Here is a 17,005-nt window from a genome sequence, read left to right as displayed (position 1 = left end):
TCAAACAAACATAAGCAAAATGCTATGGTAATGATACAGAAATAATGGTTACAAATCTGGGAGAATTATGGAATTCCCCCACAGTTGAAGTCTCCTTTAAATCAGGTCTGCAAGTGTAACCTAACTTTTCTAGAAAGAAAAGGAGAAGTTTATGCAAAAAAAAAAAAAATCTGAAGTGCTAATGAAAATGCATGGCCAGCTTTGAGGAAAGCAGGGTTGCATAGTGGCTAAGTTCAAGGAGGTAACAAGGAGCAGAGTGCCTGAAAGGGTAGTTTTTGATCAGCTTATGCATTGTGTGATGGGTAGGAAAGCATTCTGTGTTCCAGTAACAAAACTTGGGGAAAATAATTACAACATGAACAGAACTGTGCTTTAGTGGCTTTATTTGGGATTCACTGTAAGGGAGAGATTGGTAAATCAAGACACTGAAGCAGGGGGCCCAAGTTATCATTACTGAATTTAAACCAAAAATAATTTAATTTCCAGAAATTCTGATTTCCATACATTATATACGAATATTTCATATTTTGAGTGGCAGACGCCTGAAGAATACTTTGGTGAATGGACTTTACTTCAGCTAAGGATTAAACCACTTCTTTGCCTTTAACCTGCACCTGCAAGGTCAGATACGGAAATGAAAAAGCTAGTACAAGCCAAGCAGAGTAAATATAAAAGAAGACAGAGTCAAAGTTTTTTGTCTTTTTTGTTTTTCTTAACAGACACAGCAAACATATTTTTAGTTTGTTCTTCTACTCAAATCTTGTGTTTCACCAATTGAAACTTTCAACCCACAGACTCCTAAAACAAAGAAACAAACACAAACAAGCAAAAAAAAAAAAAAAAAAAAAACACAAAAAAAACAAAAAAAACACCAAAACAAAAACCTACTATAGTTTATTGAAAACAAAGAAGGTTGTTACAAAAGAAAAGGCTGAGAATAGCCCAAAGATCTGAAATTTATATTTCTCTGTATTCATGTTATCCAAGATGCTACATGCATTTACATGCCATGGTTGGAAAGGTTGTGACAGCCAAGATAATTTACGTGAAATGAGAGACTGGTTGAATGCCTCCAAAACCAGGACCACCATGAACCATATGCTATCTAGCAAATAAAAATGTAATTTTACATGCTGTAGTTAATAAACTCAAAACATCACAAACACAGGCACCGATAGACACACATAAACACTTAATCTATGCCATCAAAATCTTATCATGAACATTTTGAAATATAAAAGATTTTTTTTTAATAAGGACAAAATTGGAACACCTGGGTGGCTCAGTCGGTTAAGCATCTGACTTCCGCTCAGGTCATAATCTCATGGTTCATTAGTTCAAGCCCTCCCGCCGCCCCCGCCCCCCCCCCCCCCCCAACGTCGGGCTCTGTGCTGACAACTCAGAGTCTGGAGCCTGCTCCAGATTCTGTGTCACCCTCTCTCGCTGCTCCTCCCCCGTTCATGCTCTGTCTCTCTCTCTCTCTCTCTCTCTCAAAAATAGATAAACATTAAAAAATTAAAAAGAAAATAAAAATAAGGACAAAAAAGAAGAAGAGGAGGAGGAAGAAGAGCAGGAGAAGGAGGAGGTAAAGGAAGAGAAGACATCTCAAGGAATGAAAATAGTAGAATCCAGAAAGTGGAACATTTTATAGGTTAGCTGACTGAATTTTCCAAAAACTCAGTAGCAAAACAAACAAATCCCCAGTTATAATGAATAATTAGGAAGAAGCAGCTATTCTAAATAAATTTGACTTCAACATGAGAAAAACATGAGTGGACCTTATTTAGATCCCCATTCAAATAGACCAACTATTAAAAGATGAGGTATGTTGAAATTTTTAATATAGCCTGGGAATTAGATTTTAATAAGGAATCATTTAAGTTTTTAGTACTGATAATAGCATTGTTGTTATGTTTAAAAAAAAAAAAAAAGTCCTGTTCAATTTTGGTTGTTTGTTTCAAGATGAATTTAGAAATGTTTTGAGCTAAAATGATATGTTTGAGAATTTCTTTCAAATATTTAAAAAAGAGTGAAGGGGAAAGGCTGAAACAGGAATGACACATTGGTGATAGTTGTTGAAGCTGGGTAATGAGTATAGGGAAGTTTATTGTATTGTTTAGTTTTTTGTTTGTCAGGAAAGATCTGTAGTAAAAATAACCTTAGAAGTAAGAATGTATAATACACTTTAATTTCAGTGAAAAGTGAACGTTCTTTACACTTTATTCATTCTTCAGTAAAATCCAGGCTGGCTTCTGTCACAATCACTTCATCTAAATAGCTTTTTCTGAAGTCATATTTTATCCCTCATTTAATTGCTATTCAGCTCTATAGAATTTTTTTCAACTATTGTCTGCAAAGCAGACTTTGTCACTTGGCAAAAAGGCAGAAGAACTGAGAAAATAGCCAACACTAGTGTGTGAAGAAATAATAAGTTAATTTCTGAAGACTTATGAAATTTTAAGTGAAACTCAAATATTGAACAATTCTCAAATACTCACATTCCAGGGGAAAATAAGAAAATGCCAGTATGCCCTATATTTAGTACACATTTAGAAATAACATTCTATATTTAGAAATAGATGTCATATATATATATATATATACACACACACATATATACTGGCATATATATACATATATACATATGTGTGTGTGTGTGTGTGTGTACAAAATGTGTATATAATTTTACAAAATTCCTAAAGGGAACTTTACAAATTTAATGCATTCTAGAAATCCAGACCTTTGAATTGGATATACCTGTCTTCAGTGCTATGTAACATATTTTTTTGTAATAACAAACTTTTGATTCATATCTGGCAATGATGAAAATTTAAATTTATATATTGCAATTCAAAAATGAAATCTAACCCAAACAAAAACAATCCAACCCCTTCCTACCCATACATACACTCTCTTCTAGATATTTAGAAAGTAAATACACAAATACAAGGTTACCTACTAGTGGTTATTTTGTTTTTTACATTAAGGGCTCTAATTTTTCTATATTCAGAACTCAATAGATTCACCTTTCAGCCCAGGGATATACAAAATTGTAACCCCCTAAATTGAAATAAACGGACTTTTTTACCTTAGGAGAGGGTCCACAGATGTATAACCATTTCCCAAACAATTATTAACAGTGAACTCTGTCATTGTTGGGGGTGGGGTTCACTTAGTTTTCACTAAGTTCCCCCAATTTTTTTTTCTGGTTGCCTGTTCATTTTTTTGAAAGAGAAAAAGGTGGAGTGGGAGGGGATTGACTGTCTTTTTGTATTTAGGCTGTCAGCCTTTCCTACATCTCACCTTGGCCTTTGTTGTCACGGTGTGAGCTCTGTTTCAGGGACTCTATTAAACTTTATAGCCCTCAGGAAAGAGAAGTGCCAGCATGTAGGGGCTAAAATTGGCTATAAAATGAAAACTTGCTGAAGGCATATGAGAGTCACAGAACAAAACTTAGTGTCTCATTGAAATACTCCATTGAAGCTTTTGAGGTACCATTAGTTTTTTAAGTCCCCCCCTTTTTTTTACATTATTTAAGGATAAAAATTGATCTTAAAATATTAAAGGGAAACTTTTTAAGTATAAAAGCATTACCTCAGTAACCAATAAAATTAAAAATACTCATTTTCCTAAACTTGTATAGGCAATATTCAGCTACAAAGCAAATTAAATGACATAGAAGAGATCTGTAGCCAGGTTTGTTCGCCTGTAAAACAAAACAAAGCAAATAAGTAAAAAGAGAAATAAGAAAAGATGAGATCCATGCTACAAAAGTAAACTTCTCTGAAAGAGCTTTTAGATTTCTAGGAAATGAATTATACGATCTATAGTTGAATTTTCATAAATTATTTGAATTAGGCAATCAAGCGTGACAATAATGCTGGTCAAAAATAAATAATTCATTTTTCCCGTCAAGAAAACAAGTATCTACCAGGCCTCATGAGATTTTCAAAACAGATGTACCTTGACTTCAGAAATGTTTTCATGACAGGAATGGAAAATAAATTCATTTTAATAAAATTAATTTTTAAAAACTTCAGAACAACTGTAAAAATGTTCCTATAAACATCCTTGCTCAGATATTTTCATACATATGCATATCTAATGGGTATTTAGGAATAGAATTTGTGGGTCAAAGAGGAGGTATATTTTGAAATGTGGTAGATACTGCCAATTGGTATTATAGAGTCTGGGCAATTTACAGTCCCACCATGAGTGTCATGAGACTTTCAGTTGCTCTCCATCTTCTCCAGCATGTGGTATTAGCTAATTTCACTTTAGCCTGTCTAGTAGGTCCTGGTATGACATTGTGACTTTAATTTGCATTTCCCTGATGACTCCAAGCGTTTTTCCCAATAGTCATTTTTTCAAGAGCTCTTCTCCCAATCTTCTGCCGACTTTTTCTAATGTTTTTAAGTTCTTTGAAAAAGCATTTCTAGAATTTAATTTTTGGAAACAAAGCCTTTGTTGGTTAAATGCGTTGCAAATATTTTTCCCACTCTCTGGGGTAAATTTTTAGTCTTCATGCTATCTTTTGAGGAAGGACCTTTTTAAATTTTTTTTCTTTTTGAGTAATCTCTACATGCAACATGAACCTCAAACTCATGACCTCAAGATCAAGAGTCGCATGTTCTGTTAACCGAGCCAGCCAGGCGCCCTGATCAAAGGTATTTTAACAGGAATATTTGTCTTTATGAATGACTCTTTCCAGATTCAGTTTAAGTAATCTTTCACTTCCCTATAACTGTAAAGATTACCCCCTCTGTTATATTATAAAAGCTTTGTTTCTTATTTACATTTAAAATGCATCCTGAATTGATTTTTGGTATGATATGAGATGGAGCTAAAACTGATTTTTTTCCACATGAGATGTGCTCTTTTGCCTTTGCCGTAAGTCAAGATTCCTCATATGTGTGATTCTATTTCTGAACACAAATCTGTTTCACTTGTCTACTCATTTGTACTAGGCCATTACCACAATATCTTAAAGTAACTTTATTAGTTGTAACATGTAGTACTTCAAAGTTTTCTTGAGATTTGGGGTCCTTTTCATTTTTATTTAAATTATAGGATTAACTTTTCAACATACATCCACAATCACACTCGACAAACATTTACAATTTTTTAAATTTTTTTTAATGTTTATTTTTGAGAAAGAGAGAGAGAGAGAGAGCGTGCGCACGCCCGCACAAGTCAGGGAGGGGCAGAGACAGAGAGGGAGACACAGAATCCAAAACAGGCTCCAGGCTCTGAGCTGTCAGCACAGAGCCCAATGTGGGGCTGGAACTTGGGAACAGTAAGATCATAACCTGAGTCGAAGTAGGATGCTCAACTGACCGAGCCACCCAGTTGCCCCAACAGTTACAATTTAAATAAGGATTGCAATGAATCCATAAAACATTTTAGAGGACAATTCTTCTGTTCCATGAATGTGGCATTTCCCTCCATTTATTTAAGATTTTTTGAAACTTTTCTCAATATTTTATTTTCCGTTTAGAGGTACTGCATATCTATTGTAAGATTCATTGCTAGGCATTTTTTAAACATTTTAATGACAATTATTTATTTATTTATTTATTTAAAGATTTTATTTTTAAGTAATTTCTACACTCAACATGAAGTTCGAACTTAACAACCCTAAGATTAAGAGTCACATGCTCTACTGACTGAGCCAGCCAGGTACACCTAATGGCAAATTTTTATACATTAATTTTGTTATTATAGTTTGCAGGTAGAAATGTAATTAATTTCATATATTGACTGAGTATATAGCAAACTTATTAACCCACTTTTTAAATTAAATAGTTTCTAATTAGACTGTGGTTAGATTATTAGATATTTATCATGTAACCTTGAATAATGGCAGTTTTATTCATTCCTTTCTAATGATTAATTTTCTTTCCATTATTGCTTTATTACTGGATACTCTAATAAAATGTTGAAAAAAGTGGTATTAACATTCATTTTTTCCCTAATGAAAATCACAAAACAACATATTTCAATATTTGACTACTTTTCTATTAATTTCTCTTCCAAGTTTGGTGAGAGTTTTTATTATGGTAGGTATTGAATTTTATCATTTTTGCATTTATTCAGATGTTTATTTATGACTTATTGATTTACATTGATTAGTTGTTCAATGCTAAACCAAACTTGTATTTCTGGAATAAATGCAAATTGGTTGAGACATGTTATCATTTTTATTCACATCTAGGTTTGATTTTTTAACATTTCTTTTGGATGTTTGCATCTATGCTCATGAGTTTAACCTTCTTTTTTTTATTTGTTTCTCTTGTTTTTTATTTCCTACATAGTGTATAAAAGATTTTACTTTTCTATAAATTTCATTTAATTCATTTAATTCATATAATTTCATTTAATTCATTTAATTCATTTCAACTAAAATTTCAAATAATGGCATAAATATTCAAATAGTCTCTTTTTAGAGTCTCATAATAGTGACTCATTCATTTCTTTTATTTTTAAAATTTACTTATTCATTTTGAGATGGGGGGAAAGGTGCAGAGAGAAAGGGAGAGAGAATCCCAAGGGGGCTCCATGGAGCCCAATACGGCGCTTGATTTCATGAACTTGAGATCATGAGCTGAGCCAAAACCAAGAGCCAAAACCATGACCTAGGGACCCAGAGGTCCCTACTCATTTCCGATATAGGTAATTTTTTTCTCCTTTTCCTTCACAATCTAGCAACTAGCTTTTAAATTTTATTGCAAATATTTTTAGAGAAATAACCTAGGTTTCTTTTTAATCCTCTCAATTTCATGTTTGCTTTATATTTTGCTAATATATTTCAATCACTATTTCACTTCTGTTTTGGTAGTTGTTTTAGTCCAATTTTTATAACTTGAGATTGAAGCTTAAATCTTTGCTTTTCAGCTCTTTTAACTTGCTAAGTACATGCACTTAAGTCAATAAATTTCTTTTCAAGAATTTCTTTGGAAATGCTAGAACTTAGTACCCCATGTTACATGTCACAGGAGTAGATTCGTCTCTTGGCAATTTATGATACATGTGGTATTCTCTTTATGTGAACTTTTTCAGTAATTCAAACAGTCTTGCCTAAATTGCATGGTTCCTTAAATGATTTTATTGTGTGGTATAAACAGAGTTTAATGATGTACATTTCTAATAAGATCTTGAGGAGAGCTTGGGAAAATTGGGAGGCCCCTCTTTTTTTTTTTTAAGTTTATTTAGTTTTGAGAGAGACAGAGAGAATGTGAGCAAGGGTGGGGCAGAGAGAGGGAGAATGTTAAGCAGGCCCTGCACTGTCAGCCCAGAGCTGGGCATGGGTTTTGAACTCACGAATTGTGAGATCATGACCTGAGTCGAAATCAAGAGTCGGATGCTCAACTGACTAAGCTACCCAGGTGCCCCAAGACCTCTTTTAATGATAGTGTGAATTTGTATTTTTTATAGAAATACCAAGTCTAGCATGAAGCATTTGGAAAAATCTGTAGTGAAAGGAATATAATTTTTAAAAAGGAATTTCTTTAGCTACATCCCACAACATTTGATATATATTTTCATTATCATTAAGTTCAAATTATTTTCCAGTTTGAGTCACATATCATTTCAAAGTGTCTCCTAACTTCAAACAGTTGAACATGGGGCACCTGGCTGGCTTGGTCTATAGAGTATGCAACTCTTGATCTTGGGGTGGTGGGTTCAAGCCCCTCAGTAAAAATTGAACTTACTCAAAAACAAAAACAAAAAACAAACAGCTGATTAATTCCCTAGTTTAATTTAGTTTAATTCCCTGTTGATCAGAGAACATGCCCTATGAGATTTCAAACTTTTGAAATTTGTTGAGGTTTACTTTATGACCCAGAACACAGTAAATTTTGATAACTATTTCATGTGTAACTAAAAATATGACCTATAAAGGTAATCACGATAGCACCAAAATTATTTAGATTTTTTTCAAAATGTTGTATGTAATAAACTAGAATATGGAGGGAAAACTGTTTCTACTTCAAAACTTATCTACCCTGAAACAATTTAATTCTAGGAATTCTCATATAAAATAGTTGGTTTAATACAACATACATATAAGGAAATCAATCATTTTCCTAATAACTTGCTGCCTGGACTCAGGTTTTACACCACCACAGATTTTCATGGCTTGTCTACTTCCATGGGCCTAGACACAGAGGCCCTAGAAATTAAGTCTTTATTGTGATTTATAAACCCTTGTGGCTCTTGGTGCTTCTGTTTCCACCTACCAAGGAGCCCACAACGGCAGTGCCTCCAGACAAAGGCTGGTGACTACAGTCCACACCTACAGGACTGGCTCCCCTAAAGGCAGAGAAAGGAGTCAGATTACATGACCTCAGTAACTTCCCCCAAAGAAATGAATAGAAAGACATGAGAATTTTATGTTATTTGCCAAGTGATTTACTAAACAAAGAGTTAACTGTTAACAAGTAAAGCTATAAAATGAGGGTAAAATATATTATATATTATTATATATTATATATTATGTATTATATATACATATATATGACTTCATATAATTACATATAAAAATGTGATTTCAATATGGGAAATTACTTTTAACATACAAGCATATTTGTGCTGGTTGTCACTTTGCTGGTGCCTAAAGAACCATACTCTTAGTGTCATACATTTGAGTATTCCACTCCTTCCTTGCTGTGACCAGCATTGGCCAGTGTGACTTTAATAGGTGTGATGCATGTAGAGGCCTGATGATTCATTGTATTGGATGTCTGCCCTCTCTGAGCCCGTTCTCTTGGATTCCCGTGTCTTGGAACTCCTGCTACCATATGGTAGAATATCCAGCTAAAGGAGAACCACAGTGCTCTGGCTAAAGCATCAACTGAGATACCAGGTGAGAGGCAGCCCTAACTGCCAGCTCGGCCAGAGAATGATTGCAAATATTAAAGCCTTGTTGAGTCCCACACGATTGTAGCATCAGCCAATATCATGCAGAGTAGAAGAGTAGCCCAACTGAACCCAGTCAACACATAATCATGAAAGATTTAAATCATAAAAGAAACAATTATAAAAGTATTTTAAGTCACTAAGATTGTAGAATTATTTGCTAGAAATAACTAAAACAATAGCAAACAATTTCGTGAAGAAGTATATATCTACCTTAAAAATATAAAGTATCTTCATTTAAATAAAATATTAAAAATATTTGTAAATTTGTATTAACCATATGACATACATATGGTTAGTAACATCTATACCTAATATTTATAAAAATAAACAAAATAACTATTTTGAGTATTGGTCTAAACCAGTGTCAAAAAAAACCAACCATAGTGTTGGTAGAATTTAAGATCAGAAGCCATAGTCTATCAGACAATGTACATTAATCCATCCATTGATTTATTCAGACAGGATATTTAAGCATTCATTATATGCTCTACTCCTGACATATAGAACCTAAATGTACAATTGGAGAAAGGAACAAAGAAATAGATGGCTTTTTTCTTTAATTTAACCTTTGCTAGTAAATATGTCTCAATATATTGAAAAAGAATCAAATATAGACATCAATTTACATAAATGAATTTTAATGAGTTACTGACAAAATTGCTTTCTTTTATGATTTTTTCCTCATGATTTTCTATCACAACAACAAACACTACTTCTAAATTAAAAAAATGAAAACTTCATGGGGTGCTTGGGTAGCTCAGTCAGTTAAGCATCTGACCCTTGGTTTTTGCTCAGGTCATGATCTCACAGTTCATGGGATTGAGCCTGGTGTCAGTCTCTGTGCTGACAGTGCAGAGCCTGGTTGGGATTCTCTTTATCCTTGACGCTGCCCTTCCCCCACATGTTCTTTCTCTTTCTGTCTCTCTCTCTCTCTCCCTCCCCAAGATAAACTAACTAACTAACTAACTAAATAAATAAATAAAAACATCAGAGTGGTTTAAATATCAGGCTGCAACTATCCAAGACAGGATTTCTTAGTTCAAATCCAGTCTCAATTTACAAATTATTCTCTGATAAGTATAAATTCCTCAACACAGGATCTTCCACACATTCTCTAAGGACACATTCCCTGTTTTTATTTCATTGCAACAGTCTAACTTACGGTCACATGTGACATAAGATGGTTTTGAGTTGAGTATCTATTTCAACAACAAGACAGAGGGAGAAAAGTCAGCACAATGTTAGGGGAAAAAATGATTCCCAATATTGTTTGCGTGTTTCCAACTCTCATATTGATTATGTGCTTAATCTTTAAGATGGGCGTTTAAAAAGTAGTTATTGATATTCTCCCAATCATCCTTGTTACTTCTCTTAAATATATAATGGGAACAGAAACATTGGGAAAGAAGACGGGGTAACTAGATTTCTTCTCCCCTTTACAACATTCCCTGTGTATTTATAAAAAAAAATGTTTAAAAAAGTTAATTTTATTTAAATTTAATTTAACTGCCTATGAAGGCACATGAAAAATCCTATTTTGACCTAGATCATATTTATTACATCCTCTTTTTAAGCTTGAGGAGAAGAGAATTGATGACAGAACAAGGGGAAGCAAGGATAAGCCACACAGCTCTTTGACTCCTTAGATGTAGTTTCCTCAGAGGGGCTTCAAAAATTATTTAAATTATTGTCAATCAATAGAACATGGAGCATACCCAGGAGATCTGAATGTTGGTTAAAATTCACTTTTAAAAATAAATACCTTGGGGCACCTAGGTAGCTCAGTTAGTTAAGTGAAAGACTCTTGATTTCGGTTCAGGTCATGATCTCATGGTCATTAGATTGAGCCCCACATCAGGCTCTGGGCTGGGCCTGGAGCCTGCTTGGGATTCTCTCTCTACCTTTCCCTCTTCCCCTTTCCCACTTGAGCTGGGTGGAGTTCACTTACAGTAGTTCTCTCAAAATGAATGAATGAATGAATGAATGAATACATGCATACATACATACATACATACCTTTTAACAGTTCAGAACTAAGGAGCAATTGATTATATAATCACTTAATCTACTAATATAACAGAAAAGTCTTATTAGCAGTGTAAGTCCAGGTTGTGTATTAAATAGCTTCTCTCAACATGAAAATGGATTTGGTAGCTTGACACCAGGGTTGATATCCTTCCATCTGTTTGGACATGAGGTTTCATCTATTCATGGACACGTACCTTTCCCCATAATTGTTCTTTTCCTTCCTTTAAAGCATGTAGATGGAGTACCATGATGCTAGCATTCCAGGTAGTACATCCAAGGACAACAGATTATTCTGTTATTCCCTGTCCTTAGCTGACCAATTCAAAGATAACACTCGCCTCATAAGCCATTGATCTAATCACATATCACATATCTACAAATATCTACTCACATATCAAAATTAGTTTAGCTGTGGTGTTAGCTAATAGTTGTTACATCCACTTGTAAAGCAGGGCCCCCACGTATCTAGGCTATCAGAATTTCCATCTTTTGCATATATGTCTACAAGAAATTTGAACATAATTTTTTATCAAAGAAATAGCAAAGATTATGTGTGCACAATAATAGAAAAACAACATTAACAGCACACTAGTTAGTCTTTTTATGCTACACTCATTTGGCTAATGTTAACAGTAAGATCTTAGGAAGAAGAAGAAAATCTCTTACTAAGTAGTTCAAAACCCCAATCAAACATTTTAACTTTAAACAGTTCAGGTAGAAATTGAGAAAATTTAGAATCTTACATATGTCAAAGTATGAGTTAGTATATTAATATGCTATATGGCCTAGGATAAGTGCTTATGATTCAAATAAAAAGTCTCTCCTTGATCGTCTGTTTTCACTGTTTAGAACTGCTACAATTCTTAGATTATGTCCAAACCAAAAAGTTGAAATAAGAAGAGAAATGAAAGAATACAAAATTCTATTCTTACCTTATATATTATTGTGTATACTAACATTAAAAATGTTGAATTAATAATGTATTTATCCCTATATGTCTGACAGCAAATCTTAACTTTCATTATTTCATTCTTTATCAAAGATCTAAAGATGATAAAAACATTGAGCCACATCTGGACAGAAATAAATTAGGTATTCTTATTTTAGGTGACATTTTCTTTTCTTTTTTTTTTTAATTTTTTTACATTTATTTTTGAGAGACAGAGAAAGACAGAGCACAAGCGGAGGAGGGGCAGAGAGAGAATGAGACACAGAATCCGAAGCAGGCTCCAGGCTCTGAGCTGTCAGCGTAGAGCCCGATGTGGGGTTTGAACTCACAGACCATGAGATCATGACCTGAGCTGAAGTCGGACGCTCAACCGACTGAGCCACCCAGGCCCCCCTAGGTGACTTTTTCTGATATGACTAGACTAGAATTTGGTAAATTTTGACCAGACGTTTTATATTTATTGTAAATGATGTATAAAAATTTATTAGATGCTTATTTGTTAATAGTGTTTGGGTTAGATATAAAGATATAACTTTCAATAAATATATGAAAAGTTGCTTAATATTTTAGTCCCTATCAAAAATTTTGTCAATAAAACAAATGCCTAAAATATATAGATGTAAATCATTGATACTCAGTCTATAATGGTGGAAATGGGCATTCATATGCAAATAGAAAAATAAACAAAAATTTATGTCTTTCCATCAGTCCACCCACACATCCATGCATCTTTCCATTCTTCCATCCATACATCCGTGCATCCCTATCTTTCTATCTATTAATCTATATACCTTCCTATTTACAGTATATCTCCAGATGTTTTCCCTTGTGAGAAATTTGAGGCCTGTTTTTCTTAGCATCTACCTGATTCACTATAGGCTTGGTGAGGACTCACTTTGTACCAAGAATTGTACCAAGGGGAGGATTATAGGGGTGAACAGGCTAATCTTGATCATCACCAGCACATGGATCTAGCTATGTTAAAAAATTGATTTAAAATTATTTTTCATCATATCATCGATAGTGGGTACACAAGAAAACTCCCTTGTGCTTTCAGGTCAAATTTGAATTATGAAAAAATGTCTCTGGCTACTACTATATAGAGAAAAAATTGGAAGAAGGCAGAGTGAACATTACAAAGGCAGATTTAAGAGGCTCTTATCTTGATCTCTCTCTCTTGCAGGCCTTATGGCTGGGATGTAGATTTGAGGGTGAAGGTGGTCCCGATCTATTATTAGCCAGCAGAACCAATGCATTTGAGCATATTTTTTGATTCATTTCCTGGTTTCCTGTTTTATTTGTGATCTTCAAGTTCTAATTATTTATTTGTCTCTTTTTTTCAAGTAAGTTTCAAGCTCTATTTAGTCCAGTGAAAATACATGCAAAACAATATTTGTTGAATAAAAAAAATAGATTCATGCGCTTTGTCTTATGGATCGCACCTTCTGGGCAATTCTGCTAGAACTCACTACATCTTTTGGACATCAATTTTGTCCACTAGGATGCTCTTACCACAGTGAGAGTTGGCTGTGAAATTGGTTTTCACTGTTCCATGAACTATTCTAAACTGTCTGTTCTTGTTGAGTCCTCGCCTTCTTTCTTGCTCTGATTTGAGATGCCAGTGTTCTTTGTGTTTAAGACAGCCTGACTCTTTACAACTTTTGATGTCTTATATAACTACTTTAACACCACTATTATGTAATACCTTTATATTTCCATAAGAAATCCTTGTCATATAGTAAAATTTGTTCCATCCGTCAATCTATGATACATAACATTGTACACTACTACTTGTTATTCCTAATGGTTTGTTTTCCTAAGATTATATACTAAAAAACAGTCTTTACATTATATGTGTAAAATAATCCTACAGAGTACTATTATGTATCTTGATTTATTGATGATTTACATGTGAAATCATCACTATAGAATATATGTGATAGAAACTACAAAAATGCTATTAATCTGACACATAATATGAGCTGGGATAAGAATCATGATAATGCTGTGTGCTTCTGCATTACTTAAACTGCTCACACCCATTGTACTCCTCTAACTTAAAATAGCTACACTTATTTAAGTTTAATTTTGCATCATAAATATATTTGTAGACTGGATTATTTATGCCTCTATTCACAACATTTCAATACATTAGACAGTAAAGTTAGAAGAGAATAATGAAATATCATTTCATTAGTAACACTTATGTAAGATATATAGTAAAAATAGGAGCCACATCATGCTAATCTTTTTCTTTTTCTTTTTGCTATTTTTCCCAATAATTTAGCAGAGAAAAATGTGAATGAGCTGTCAGCCTATTAGGAGTATGTTTTAAGTAAATGACTATGTTTGTGTGTATAAAGGTGTACATTTATTTATTTGTCCTTTCACCACTGTCCTCACTGTAACACCTGTTGTTCCTAATTTCATTGGACAAGAGAATGGTGAAGTGAAACTGTGTTGAGCTTATTGCTTTCCTCTATGTGTAGATAGCCATAAATCTACATTTATGTATTTCACACACTAGAAATTTCACACACTAGAAATGTCATTAAACATGTTTCTACATTTTATTCAAGAAGTGGCTTAAGTTTGAGCACAGTCAGTTTACTAAAAGTTATCTCTTGCAATGGCCTTATTCTCAACAAAAATCATCACATATCTTTAGACAAATACATTATAAAAGAGAGAGCATCTTTCTGCCACTGACTATACCACCTGCAAGCATGAGTATAATGGATGTGACTTCTAAATATCAAGAGGACAATTGTTATTGCCATCAGTGCAATCTCAATTATCTCTTGTTCTTCTACCAGGTGGAAGTTCTCCCACCCTCATTAATTTTTCTGTGGCCATGTGACTGGTTTGTCAAAGTATGGAAAAAAGAGAATTATATTACTGGCATGTGGACTCTAAGAGCCAGTGAACAGTGTACACGTTTCCCTTCCAACACTAGCAGTGCTTACACTTAGCTTATCTGCTATTCTGAGTAGCAGAGCAATGATATCATGGATCTGTCAGGGACATGCAGCACTAGTAAGAAAAAAAAATACAGTATTAAGTCACTGAGAGTTTCAAAGTTATTCATTACAGAATAACTTATCCTATCTCAGTTGATATAATAGTTGACTTCAGTATTCCCAATTCTCATATATCAGCATGTATTCTTACATAATAAGAAATATCATCTTAGGTTTCACTAACTCTCTATCACTGTACACAGTATAATAGTTCCAAGTGATATACAGTGCTTAAAGAGGACTTAGATATAAACATGCCAGGAAGTGTTTGGATTGTTGGACCCAAGCCTGAAGACAGGGTTCCTTTCTACTCCAGACCTTTGTGCACTTGACCATTTTTAGGGAGAATTAAAAGAGAACCTATATTTCTACTCCAGAACTTTGTACACTTGGCCATTTTTAGGAATAGTTAAAAGAGGACCAGGATTACAGAAGATAGAGTTCTAATAAGTCTGTCTTCCGTTAATAAAGGTATGACACAAAAGAAAGTCCGTAATGCACCTTTGAGAGTTGGAAGGGAGTAGTAGAACAATATAGGATGAACAATTAAATACCTAACTTTTAAAAAAGAATTAACAAATATTCATAGATTTAGTAGATTACTTAAAACTGTTTTAAAGGGTCTTTTAAAATATTACTTTAAATTATTGTGGAAAAAATTACAGGGCTTTAAATAAAAGTTGAAGAAAGAAAGGAAAGAAGTGAGGAAAGAGGAAAGGCAGGAGATAGGAAGGACAAAAATAAAACAAGAAAGAATGAAAGTAAGTCCAAAAAGAAACCCACAATTATATGGTCAAATAAACTTCAACAAAAGAAGCAAGAATATACATTGTGAAATGGAAAGTCTATTCAACAAATGGTGTTGCGAAAATTGGACAGCTACATGCAAAAAAAAAATGAACTGGACCACCTTCTGACACCATACACAAAAATAAATTGAAAGTAGTTTAAAGATCTAAATGTAAGACAGGAAACCATAAAAATCCTAGAAGAGATCACAGGCAGTAACCTCTTTGACACTGGCCCTAGCAACTAATTTCTAGCTTCTTCTGCGGCAAGGGAAACAAAAGCAAAAATAACTACTGGGACTTCATCAAACAAAACAAAACAAAGCAAACAATAATAACAACAGCATCCTCACAGTGAAGGAAACAATCAACAAAACTAAAAGGCAACCTATGGAAAGGGAGAAGATATTTGCAAATGACATATCTGATAAAGGATTAGTATCCAAAATATCTACAGAACTTATAAAACTCAACACTAAAAAAAATCCAATTAAAAAATGGGCAGAGGACATGACACTTTTTCAAAGAAGATCTACAGATGGCCAATAGACATGAAAATATGCTCAATATCACTCATCCTCAGGGAAATGCAAATCAAAACCACAATGAGATATTACCTCACACCTGCCAGCCTGGCTAAAATCAAACACAAGAAACAAGTGTCAGTGAGGATGTGGAGAAAAATAGAACTACTGTATGATCCAGTAATCACACTAGTGGGTATTTACCCAAAGAATACAAAAATACTAAATCAGAAGGATATATGCATACCTATGTTACTGCAGCATTATTTACCACAGCCAAATTATGGAAGCAGCCCAGGTGTCCATCAATAGATGAAAGAATAAAGAAGATATGGTATACATACACAATGGAATATTATTCATCCATAAAAAGAATGAAATGTTGCCATTTGCAGCAACATGGATGGGGCTATAGAGTATAATGCCAAGCTAAATAAGCCAGTTAGAGGACAAATGCCATATGATTTCACTCACGTGTGGAATTCAAGAAAAAAAAAGGAAAAATTAAAACAAGAATCAAACAAAACAAAACAAAACAAAGCAAAACAAAACAGACTCTTAACTATAGAGAACAAATAGATGGTTACCAGAGTGGAGGTGGGTGGGAGATGGGTGAAATAGGTGATGGGGATTAAAAGTACACTTATCTCAATGAGCACTCAGTAATATACAGAATCGTTGAATCACTATATTGTACACATAGAACACTATAAGTTAACTATGCTGAAATTTAAAAAAAATAATGAAAGTGTGTATATGTGTGTATGGGGGGAGG

General features: G+C 33.7%; 1 protein-coding gene across 2 annotated transcripts in view; it reads right to left on the bottom strand.

The window, feature by feature from the left end:
• KLHL1 (kelch like family member 1) overlaps nucleotides 1-17,005 on the bottom strand; it is a 358,028-nt gene that overhangs the window by 7,802 nt on the left and 333,221 nt on the right. The gene's annotated exons all lie outside the window — the stretch shown is intronic.

This window comes from Puma concolor, chromosome A1 (assembly GCF_028749965.1).
Source record: "Puma concolor isolate L17-30 chromosome A1, mPumCon1.1.hap2, whole genome shotgun sequence".
Classification (NCBI taxonomy): Eukaryota; Metazoa; Chordata; class Mammalia; order Carnivora; family Felidae; genus Puma; species Puma concolor.
The sequence above is the reverse complement of the archived record's forward strand: the minus strand, read 5'-3'. Positions and strand labels throughout refer to the sequence as shown.